Below are 10,436 nucleotides of genomic sequence, written 5' to 3'. Positions count from 1 at the left end.
CCTCATGCCCTGTGTGATATAGCTAAGTAACACTATCTTGTCAATCATGTGGTGGGGGCATGCTTCTAAAAGATTATTGAAGCGCTCCTAGTATTCAAAGAGAGTCTCATTGTCATCCTGAACAATTGTGGAAATATCCTTCCTCAGTTTATCAGTAACTTCAGATGGAAAGAATTTCTCCAAAAACTCCTTTCTGAGTGTATCCCAGTTGGATACATTTGCTAGAGGTTGAGTGTAGTACCACTCTCTTGCGTTTCCCTAGAGAGAAAACGGGAAAGCTTTCAGCAAAATTGAAGTTTCATCAGTACCATCACGCCTGACAGTAGAACAGGCTGCCTGGAAATCTCTCAAGTGCTTGATAGGCTCTTGAGCAGGTAGGCCATAAAACTTGGGCATCAAATTTAGCAGTGCGGTCTTTATTTCAAAATCTATAGCTACCACTGGATGATGCGCTTGAAACGGTTGCATTGTAAAATCAGGGGCTCCTTCCTCCTGGATGGTAACTCTCCTAGCTGCCATGTCTTCTGCACGTAAAACAACCGAATCAGTAGAACGGGGGCTAGTTTCTTCCTCAAGTTCACTTTCAGATCCGCCCTCAGAGCAGACTAATCGACGCTGTTCTCGCCTTATTCGTGAAATAGTCCTTTCAATTTCAGGATCGAATATTAGCAAGCGCGGATCAGGAAGTGAACGCGTCATTTGATGAAAGAAACATGCAGCTCATAGTAGCAAAATAAAATAAAATACAAATAAATAAATTCTAATTAATAACTTTAGCACTCTATTGCAACTCCCCCGGCAACGGCGCCGAAAATTGATGAGGCACAGAAGTTGGTGAATTAAAAATTATTAAAATAGTTACGTTGCAAGTATAGTTCTTAACTCACCGAAAATCTGCCTATCAATTTAGAAATATGTCACAGAGAGTTTAAATTAAAAATTACTGAGAATTTAAGTCCCAGGTCGTCTCCCAACGAGTTGCAGAAAAGTGTGCTATTTTATTAATCAGATGTTCCAAAAAGTTGAGTTAAGTAGGTGGAAAATTAAATTGAGAAAATTAAAATAATATGAATAAAAGTCTTGACTGGGAGTTGATTAGTTGGAATCTCTATTATTGATGGGATGATTTCAAGATTAATTTATAATTAATGGTTGTCCTGTTTAGTTATTTTTTACTAGGTAAAGGAAAGTCAAACAAGTTGGAATGCTAGTTCTGTTCACGAGTTGCAACCCACTTAGTTCAAAGGGATTGGTGTTAGTGATTAGATAACAATCCAACAGTTAACCCAATTACAAATTTTCTTTCAATCCTTCCAACTCAAGAGTTCCTTTCAATCAACTCCCAATCAAGTGAGGGAACTACTCACTCATTGTAAATAATAAATCCATAACACATGAAAGGAAATTAAAAAAAGACATGATTATTGGAATGGAAAATAAATTAAAATGGAAGAAATAATCCTTGTATTAAATAATCATGAAAGTATTCAAAAGAAAAAATTGAACAAAGCAAAGAACATGGAAGAATAAAACCAAGTTAAGAGAACGAACTAGAATGATGAAGTCTTGATGAGGAAATAACTCTTCTCAATGTTCCAATGCTAAGACCAATTGAAAACTTAAAATTCTTAAACCTAGAGAGAAAAACCTAAAGGAGTAAAACTAGATCTAAAACTCAAAACTGTGTAGAATGAATGTTGTGTTTTGTTTCTGCATATTCTCTGGCTCTAGTCTGCTGTTTCGGGCCGAAAACTGGGTCGAAATAAGGTCCAAAATCACCCCCAGTGAATTCTGCAGATTATGCAGATCGCACATGTCACGCGATCGCGTCATCCATGCGGACGCGTCATTCACGCTTTTCCTTGCCACGCGTTCGCGTCGTCCACGCTACCGCGTCGCTTGAGCATTTCCAATCCGCGCGGCCGCGCGAGCCATGCGGCCGCGTCACTGTGATTTGCTCTCCTTCGCGCGGTCGCGTGAGCCATGCGACCGCGTCACTTCTCGCTGGTTATCTCCTCAAATTCTTGTGTTCCTTCCATTTTTGCTAGCTTCCTTTCCAATCTCCAACTCATTCATGCCCTATAAAGTCTGAAACACTCAACACGCAGATCACGGCATCGAATGGAATAAAGGAGAATTAAAAATACATAATTAAAGTCTCTAGGATGTAGTTTTCAAACATGTTATAAATTCAGGAAGGAATTATAATTTCATGCTAATTTAATGAATAAGTGGGTAAGGATCATAATAAAACCACACAATTAAACACAATATAAACCATAAAATAGTGGTTTATCACTTTGTCTCTGAGAAAAAATGGAAATAACAGTAGCTTGTAGCTATCAGGATGCACACCATTGGTTTTGACAGTGTCACAGATCCTCAAGAAAGTAGACAAGTGTTGGTTCGGATCTTCAAGTGGTCCTCCTCCATAAGAGCAGTTATTTTGGACCAAGGTAATGAGTTGTGGCTTTAGTTCAAAGTTATTTGCATTAACATTTGGGGTAAGAATGCTACTCCCACAATGTCTAGGATTTTCAAATGTGTAGGAAGCCAAAACTCTTCTCTGTGGTGGATTGTTGTTGTTTTTGCTGCTCCTCCTGATAGATTTGTTGGGTTGGTTGAGTGTTCCTCCATATCTTGGAACTCTTCTTCTGAATCCTCTTCTCCAACAATGTTTTTCCCTCTTTCAGCTCTTCTTAATCTCCTGAGGGTTCTTTCGTCTTGTTCACAAAAGGTGGGTATAGCTCTCCTTGTCCCTAACATACAAACCAAACACGAAAATCACACAAAACCAGAAAGACAATAACACTTCAATCCATTGCTAGAGTGAAATTTTTGTTAGCTTAAGCAGAAATTCAAACAGTTAGTGTGTTAGTTAAAAAGTAAAGAAACAGAAAAGAAAAAATGCTTGATCTAGATCTCCACTTAACTTAATCATTATCAATCTAATCAATCCCCGGCAACGGCGCCAAAACTTGATGTGTGGAAAATGATCCAACAAAAAACTCACTGGAAAGTGTACCGGGTCGCATCAAGTAATAATAACTCACATGAGTGAGGTCGATCCCACAGAGATTGAAAGATTGAGCAATTTTAGTTTAGTGGTTGATTTAGTCAAGCGAACAAGAGTTGATTTGAGTGGTTTGTAAATAACAGAAGCTAAATTGCTTGAATTGTAAAGGAAAAGGGAAGAATTGCAGAAAATTAAAGAGCAACGGAAGTAAAGAAGCTGAATCTTAAAGTGCAAGTAATATACATTGCAGAAACTTAGATTGCAAGAAATGTAAATGACTGAAGCTTAAAGTGCAAGAAATGTAAATTGCTTGAATTTTAAAAGGATTTGGGAGTTGGTATTGCAGAAATTAAACAAGAGAAATTAAAATGAAATTAAACAAATAAGTGGAATAAGAAATAAAATTGCAACAGATCTAAACAGAAGAGAACAATTGCTTGAAAATCCAAACAGATAGCAAAATGTGGCTCAATTGCAATGGTTCAAGAAAAGTCAAAGATCTCAGGGTTAGAAGAGACTAGAGAACAAGTCTAGATCTCAATCCTTCCTTGATCCAACCAAGAATAATTACAAGAGAAGTGGAAAAGTAAATTGCAGGAGAAGTAGAGAAGAAAACAGTAAATAGAATTCAAATCCAAAAGCACAATTTCTTGAATTATGCGGACAAATAAAGAGAGAGGGATCCCAAAGAGAGATTGAAACAGAATTTCTTCAATTCTCCATCCAAGATCCAAAACAAAGAGTAAAAAATGTAGAAGCAAGAACAAGGAAGAAGAGAGATCAATTCTCCTTCCCAATTCCCCAAATAGAACTCAGAGATCCAAAGTAAAAGAAAAACTCTAAAAATTACAAGTGAAAATTCTCAAAGAAGAAAAAGGTCCTTTCTAAATCAAAATAACCCCTATTTATACCCTTCTTAATTTGGATCTAAGAATTTGGATGGGCTCTAAAATTTGGTGAAGAAATGAATTAATTTGAATTTTTGATGAATTTTTGGCCCATGGTGCACCTCCCAGGGGAAAGCTCGGCTCTTGGCAAGAGCTTTGGCCAAGAGCTTTGGTTCCCTTCCTTGCCAAAGTGTGCGCACGTTCCCTCCTTGTGACAATAGAATAAAGCTCTTTGCAAGAGCTTTGAGCTCTTGGCATGAGCTTTGGCTGTCCTTGAGGTCCCTGGTTCAAGCCTTGGGTGAAGCACTTGCTGGCTATTTTCCTTTGCAACCAAGTAGCACCTAGTGTCTCCCTTCCTTGAGGTGCCCAATTCGATCCTTGGGGAGTGCAAGAGCTGCCCATTTTTCATGGCACAAGAGTAGCGCCCAAAGTCTTGCTTCCTTGAGGGACTTGGTTCGAACCCCATGGAGTGAAAACAAGCCAATTTTGGCTTGTTTTCCTTGTGAGGTAGCGCTACCCCATTCCCCCTTGGTCTTGGGTTCAAGCCTTGGTGAGTGCATTGTTGAGCTCTTTTTCTCTTGATTTTTCCTTGAAGAAGCCCGAAAAAGCTCTTGGAGAAAGCTCTTGGCAAGAGCTTTGTCTTGGATTTGCCTTGCTTCCTCCTTCCTTGTGCGCTTGGTTAAGCTCTTGGCAAGAGCTCTAGGCTCTTGGTAAGAGTTTTGCCTTTGATTTGTTGAAGTAAAGCTCTCCACAAGAGCTCTAAGCTCTTGGCAAGAGCTCTGTGCTCTTGCTCCTTGTTTTGAGCCATGCTTTTCTTCCTTTGGGCCACGTTTCTCTCCCTTTGGCCACGTTTTTCTTATTTTTTTCTTTTCTTCACCTACAATTAATCAAAACAACCAATCAAAGTATCACAAAATTCACAAAGCTTAAAATTCATTTAAAACCAATTAGTTTTAGCTTAAACCTCATGATTTTGTGTCAATTAAAGGGTGGTTGATTGATTCAAAGAAACCATGCAATTTCACTCCAAATTGCTAACTTACAATGCAAGAAAGTGCAGAAAAACTAATGAAACAAGTGAAAAATGTTTGAAAAACTAGTATAAGATGACTTGTCATTAGCGCTCGCGTGAGCCATGCACTCGCGTCAGTGTTCGCTGGTCATCTCCTTAGTTTCTTGTGTTTCTTCCATTTTTGCAAGCTTCCTCTCCATTCTCCAAGCCATTCCTACCCTATGAAGCCTGAAACACTTAACATACGGATCACGGCATCGAATGGTATAAAGGAGAATTAAAATGTACAAATTAAAGGTCTCTAGAAAGCAAGTTTTCAATAATAAACAATACTAGGAAGGAATTATAAAATCATGCAATCCATATGAATAAGTAGGTAAAGACTTGATAAAACCACTCAATTAAACACAATATAAATCATAAAATAATGGTTTATCAGCCTTCCTTTCAAACCATTTCACAAATTGATCCTTATTCCTTTTCTGCAGATTTCTTGGATTTTCTCTTATTAAATATGCCATATGTTCATCAACCCATGGTTGAACTTCAAAATTCTTCAGCACATAGAATTGAACTTCTCTATGCTCTAAGATACTAAGTTCCTTGTATGCCCCTTTACAACTAAACTAGCCAAGTACTTTGAACACAGCTATGCCTTGCATAGGTTCATTCTCGCTATGGTCAGAAATCTTAGAAGTGTCATCCAAATATCTCCCCACAAGGGTCATTGCTTCTTCAGAGATATAACCCTCAGATATTGACCCCTCAAGACGTGCTTTGTTTCCCACATAACTCTTTAGTGTGCGCAAATATCTAAAATTGAATTTTTAAGGAAGGTTAGAAACCTACATATAGAATAGGATAAGGTAGATTCTAAGTTGTTGTCAATTCCAAAGGGCTAACCTCTCAACAGAGTACATCTAGCGATATTGAACTGGTCCGGCTAACTTAGCTTCATGAGCAAGATGAACGATTAGGTAAACCATCACATCAAAAAAGCCGGAGGAAAAACTGTCTCCAATTTACAAAGTGTTGTTGTAATCTGGGTTTCAAGTTTGTCTAGAACGTCCACCTTCGATTCCTTGGAACAAAGCTCTCCAAAGAAGATACTTAGATGTATCAACGGTTCACAAACTTATTTAGGTAAAAGCTCACGAATTGCAAGTGGTAGCAGCTGTTCTAATAGGACATGGCAATCATGGCTCTTCAAGCCATAAATTTTGCAATCTTCAATATGCACACACCTTCCAATATTTGATGAATACGAATCAGGCATCTTGAGTTCTTTCAAGAACTGACAAAGAAGTTGCCTTTCATTCTCCTTCTTGGTCTTTGACAACGTATCTTTGGCTATCGGCATCACAAACTTGTTGCCCACTCTATGAGGATGAAGGTCTCTCTTGATACCCATAAGTTGAAGATCAAGTCGTGCATTAAGATTGTCCTTTGTCTTACCATCTAAATTTAACAGTGTACCCAGTATATTATCGAAGACGTTCTTCTCTATATGCATTACGTCTAAATTATGACGTAACAATAATGTCTTCCAATAAGGCAACTCAAAGAAAATGCTTTTCTTTTTCCAATTTCCAGCCACTTTGTCATGCTCAGACCTCTTTCTCTTTTTAGTAGTGTTTCCAAACTTCGTTTGTTCAAAAGTCTTGTATTCTTCTAGGACATCATAACCAGAAAGTGGCTTAGGTGCTTCGCCAAGTTCCCTGGAATTGTCAAAAGAACTCTTATTCCTTCGCCATGGATGATCATGCGGCAAATAGCGCCGATGACCCATATAGCAATGCTTGTGTCCATGTTTCAGTCTTTTAGAACTAGTTTCTCTGTAGCAACACGCACATGCTAGTGCACCTTTAGTGCTCCAACCGGATAACATAGCATAAGCTGGATAATCATTTATTGTCCATAAAACTACAGTAGACAACTGAAAATTCCGTTTCTGAACCACATCAAATGTTTCAACACCCTCTTCCCACAATTCTTTTAACTCTTCAATTAACGGTTGTAAGTATACATCAATAGAATTGCCGGGGGATTTAGGGCCTGGAATAATTAGAGATAACATCCAATTTGAATGTTTCAAATCCATCCATGGAGGATAGTTATATGGAATGAGAACAACTGGCCAAGTACTATAGGAAATGTTCATATTGCCGAACGGATTAAATCCGTCACTAGCAACTCCAGGCCTGATATTTCTAGCATCACGTGCAAACCCTTCGTGTTCCTCATCAAATGTCTTCCATGCCATCGAATCTGCTGGGTGTTTTAGGACTCCATCATCAATTCGTTTCTCTTTATGCCACATTATTGCTAGCGCTGTTTCTTCACACATGAAGGTCCTTTGAAGCCTAGGTTTTAACGGAAAGTATCTTAGTATCTTTTGGGGCACCTTCTTATGAGGGTCATCCTTTTCATTCCCCTTCCCCTTCACCCATCTAGATTGCTTACACTTTGGACATTCATCAAGATCAGCATATGCTTTCCCCCGAAACAAAATGCAATCATTCAGATAAGCATCTATCTTCTCGTAATCTAATCCCAAATATCGAATCACTTTTTGAGCATCATAAAATGAAGTAGGACAAGAATTTCTATTTGGAAATATGCTTTTTAGAAAGAGCAACAAAGCATCAACTGAATTGTTGCTCCATCCATAGCGATATTTCATTTGAAACAACTTGACAATGAAAGATAACCTTGATATCCCACTGTCCGGATACAGGCTTTGCTCATAATCCCTCATTAGCCTTTGGAACCTCTTTGCCCCCTCATGAGGTTCTTCTTCTATATTGTCATCTAAGTTGGTAGCAAAATCTCTCAGCGTCTCCCCTAGTGTTTCTCCTATAAAGATGTTATACAACATCTCATAAGTGGCAGAATCATTCTCCCTTTCACAATCAATTTCATTTAGATCAGACACATCTATAGTGGATGTATCTTGAAGAATCTCACCATGATGCACCTATGTTTTATAAGAGGTCACTATCCCCCATTGGCACACATGATGATGAACTTCATTTCTAAATTTGAACAAAAAATTGTTGCATTTAGGACAAGGACAGCGTATTTGATTTTTCGCACTGGGTTGAGAGAATGCAATATCCAAAAAAAATTCATCGAGGCACTTCCTAAACTAAGGAATACGTCTATCAAAATTAATCCAATATTTTTGGTAATTGACCATTGGACTAATTGCTGCAGAAGACGAGAACGGATAAAAGGATGTAAAGAGTGGAAAAAAAGAGCAGCATGGCATAACATATCATCATAAGAACTATCAATTTCAAAGGGCTCTATGTAAACTAAATTCCGAGATGGTTCTCTATAACTCTACAATACAAACTATCCCAATTCAACACAGTGTAAAAAACACAAATTCAATAACAAAATTGAATTAATATTTCTATGTTAATAATCTTGATGTAGTTACCTAACACACTCAATTCACAAACACAAAAATTTAAGAAAACAAAAAGTATCAAAATCCCCAAAAAAAGTGTAAGAAATAGAATCAAAATAATAAAACCTAGAAACAAAAAATTGAATAAAAATATCAACTCTCTAAATAACCAAAAAATCAGGTTATCAACCATATTACACACCAATATTTTCAACCACAACAGCATCAACAGAATCAACTAACAATATACTTAGCAATACTCAAATAAACTGTACTTACCTTCAGCAGAGAAGCAGTAGGACCAGACCAGACCACCAGCAGAGGGAGGACAGCCGAATCATACCAGCAGAGGCAGCGGACGAGGCACAAGGCAGGATAAGCAGAGGAGCATAAACTATCCTAAGACCCTACAATGTAAAAAATACAAAATTACTAACAAAATTTAATAAATATTTCTTTGCTAATAAGGATAATGTAGTTGCCTAACACACTGAATTCACAAACACAAAAATTTAAGAAAACAAAAAGCATCAAAATCCCCAAAAAAGTACAAAAAATAGAATCAAAATAATAAAACCCAGAAACAAAAAATAGAATAAAAATATCAACTCTTCAAATAACCAAAAAATCATATTATCAACCATATTACACAACAATATTTTCAACATCAACAACATCAGTAGAGAAGTAGTCGGACCAGACCAGACCACCAGCAGAGGCAGTCGACGAGGCAGGATGAGCAGAGGAGCATAAACTATCCTAAGACACTATAATGTAAAAAACACAAAATTACAGACAAAATTTAATCAATCTTTCTTTGCTAATAAGGATAAAATAGAAAGAAAAATCACTAAAAAAGAAAAAAATATCAACTCTCCAAACATAGAATCAACTGAGCAACGAAAAAAGAACACAGATATAGAATCAAATTAATAGCAAATTAAGTTTTGCTAATAAACTAAGTTTTGCAAATAAACTATAGCTTAAATATCAACTATCAACTCTCCAAATAATAGAACACAGATACAGATTTTTAACTAAAATAATAGAACACAGATACAGAAGTTAGAATCAAACATCAACTTTCCAAATAACCAAAACTAAGATTATCAACCATATTACACACTAATATTTTTAACCACATCATCAGCAGAAACAACTAACACTAAAGGGTTCAATATTTCAGCTAAAATCAACAGTTTATCAACTAAAAATGTAGTTAACAATACTCAAATAAACCAAAGCTTACCTTCAGCAGATATGTTATCGGACCAGAGGCAGAGGCAAAACACGAAAAGAAGAGAGAAGCAGAGCACGATGAACTACACGGAGAAGCCAAGCTAACGGTCAGCACAAACTGCGACGGCGACCACCACCACGAAGACCACCGCGACAAAGCCCACCGCAACGAAGATCTCACGGCGACAGCGCACACGACAGGACGAAGACCACCGAAGACCACGAGGCCACCGCACATGACACAACGGCGGAGGAGACGATGATAGCAGACGAGACGACGACGAGGAAAACGTTTTTTGGGGGCTACGCCGGTACTTCTTCTTCCGGTAGGATCTCCATCGCGCTTTGTGGAGTGGTAGACGGCGCAGCAGGGGTTCTTGGAGTGAGGCTTGAGGGGGTGGGGACTTAGGGTTTTTACTGCACTACTCTACTTCTTTTTACTTCTACTTTCAGTAATGTAGTTTTTTTTTCTTTTATATTTATTTATTTTTATTTATATTTATAATTTAATAAAATTTCTTTAAGTTACATGAATTAATTTTTAATTAATTTTAAAATCTTATTATTAATAAAAATTATATATTAATTTTTTAGAAGGATATAAAATAATATTTATAATTTTTAAATTTTAAATTTTTGAAACAAAATAAAATTATTTTGAAAAAAATACGTATTTTTATTCTTAAAGTGTTTAACATTTTGAAAAAAAAAAATTGTTGTAAAATATATTTATATTTTGTGACAAATAATTAACTTGTTACAAACAATATTAAATTTTATGACAAATTAAACTTTTGTTACAAAACAATTGGAGTTTTTGAAACAAAAAAATATTTTGTTACAAAATATTTTGAATTTTTGCAACTT

Source organism: Arachis hypogaea, chromosome 15 (genome assembly GCF_003086295.3).
Source record: "Arachis hypogaea cultivar Tifrunner chromosome 15, arahy.Tifrunner.gnm2.J5K5, whole genome shotgun sequence".
NCBI lineage: Eukaryota > Viridiplantae > Streptophyta > Magnoliopsida > Fabales > Fabaceae > Arachis > Arachis hypogaea.
The sequence above is the reverse complement of the archived record's forward strand: the minus strand, read 5'-3'. Positions refer to the sequence as shown.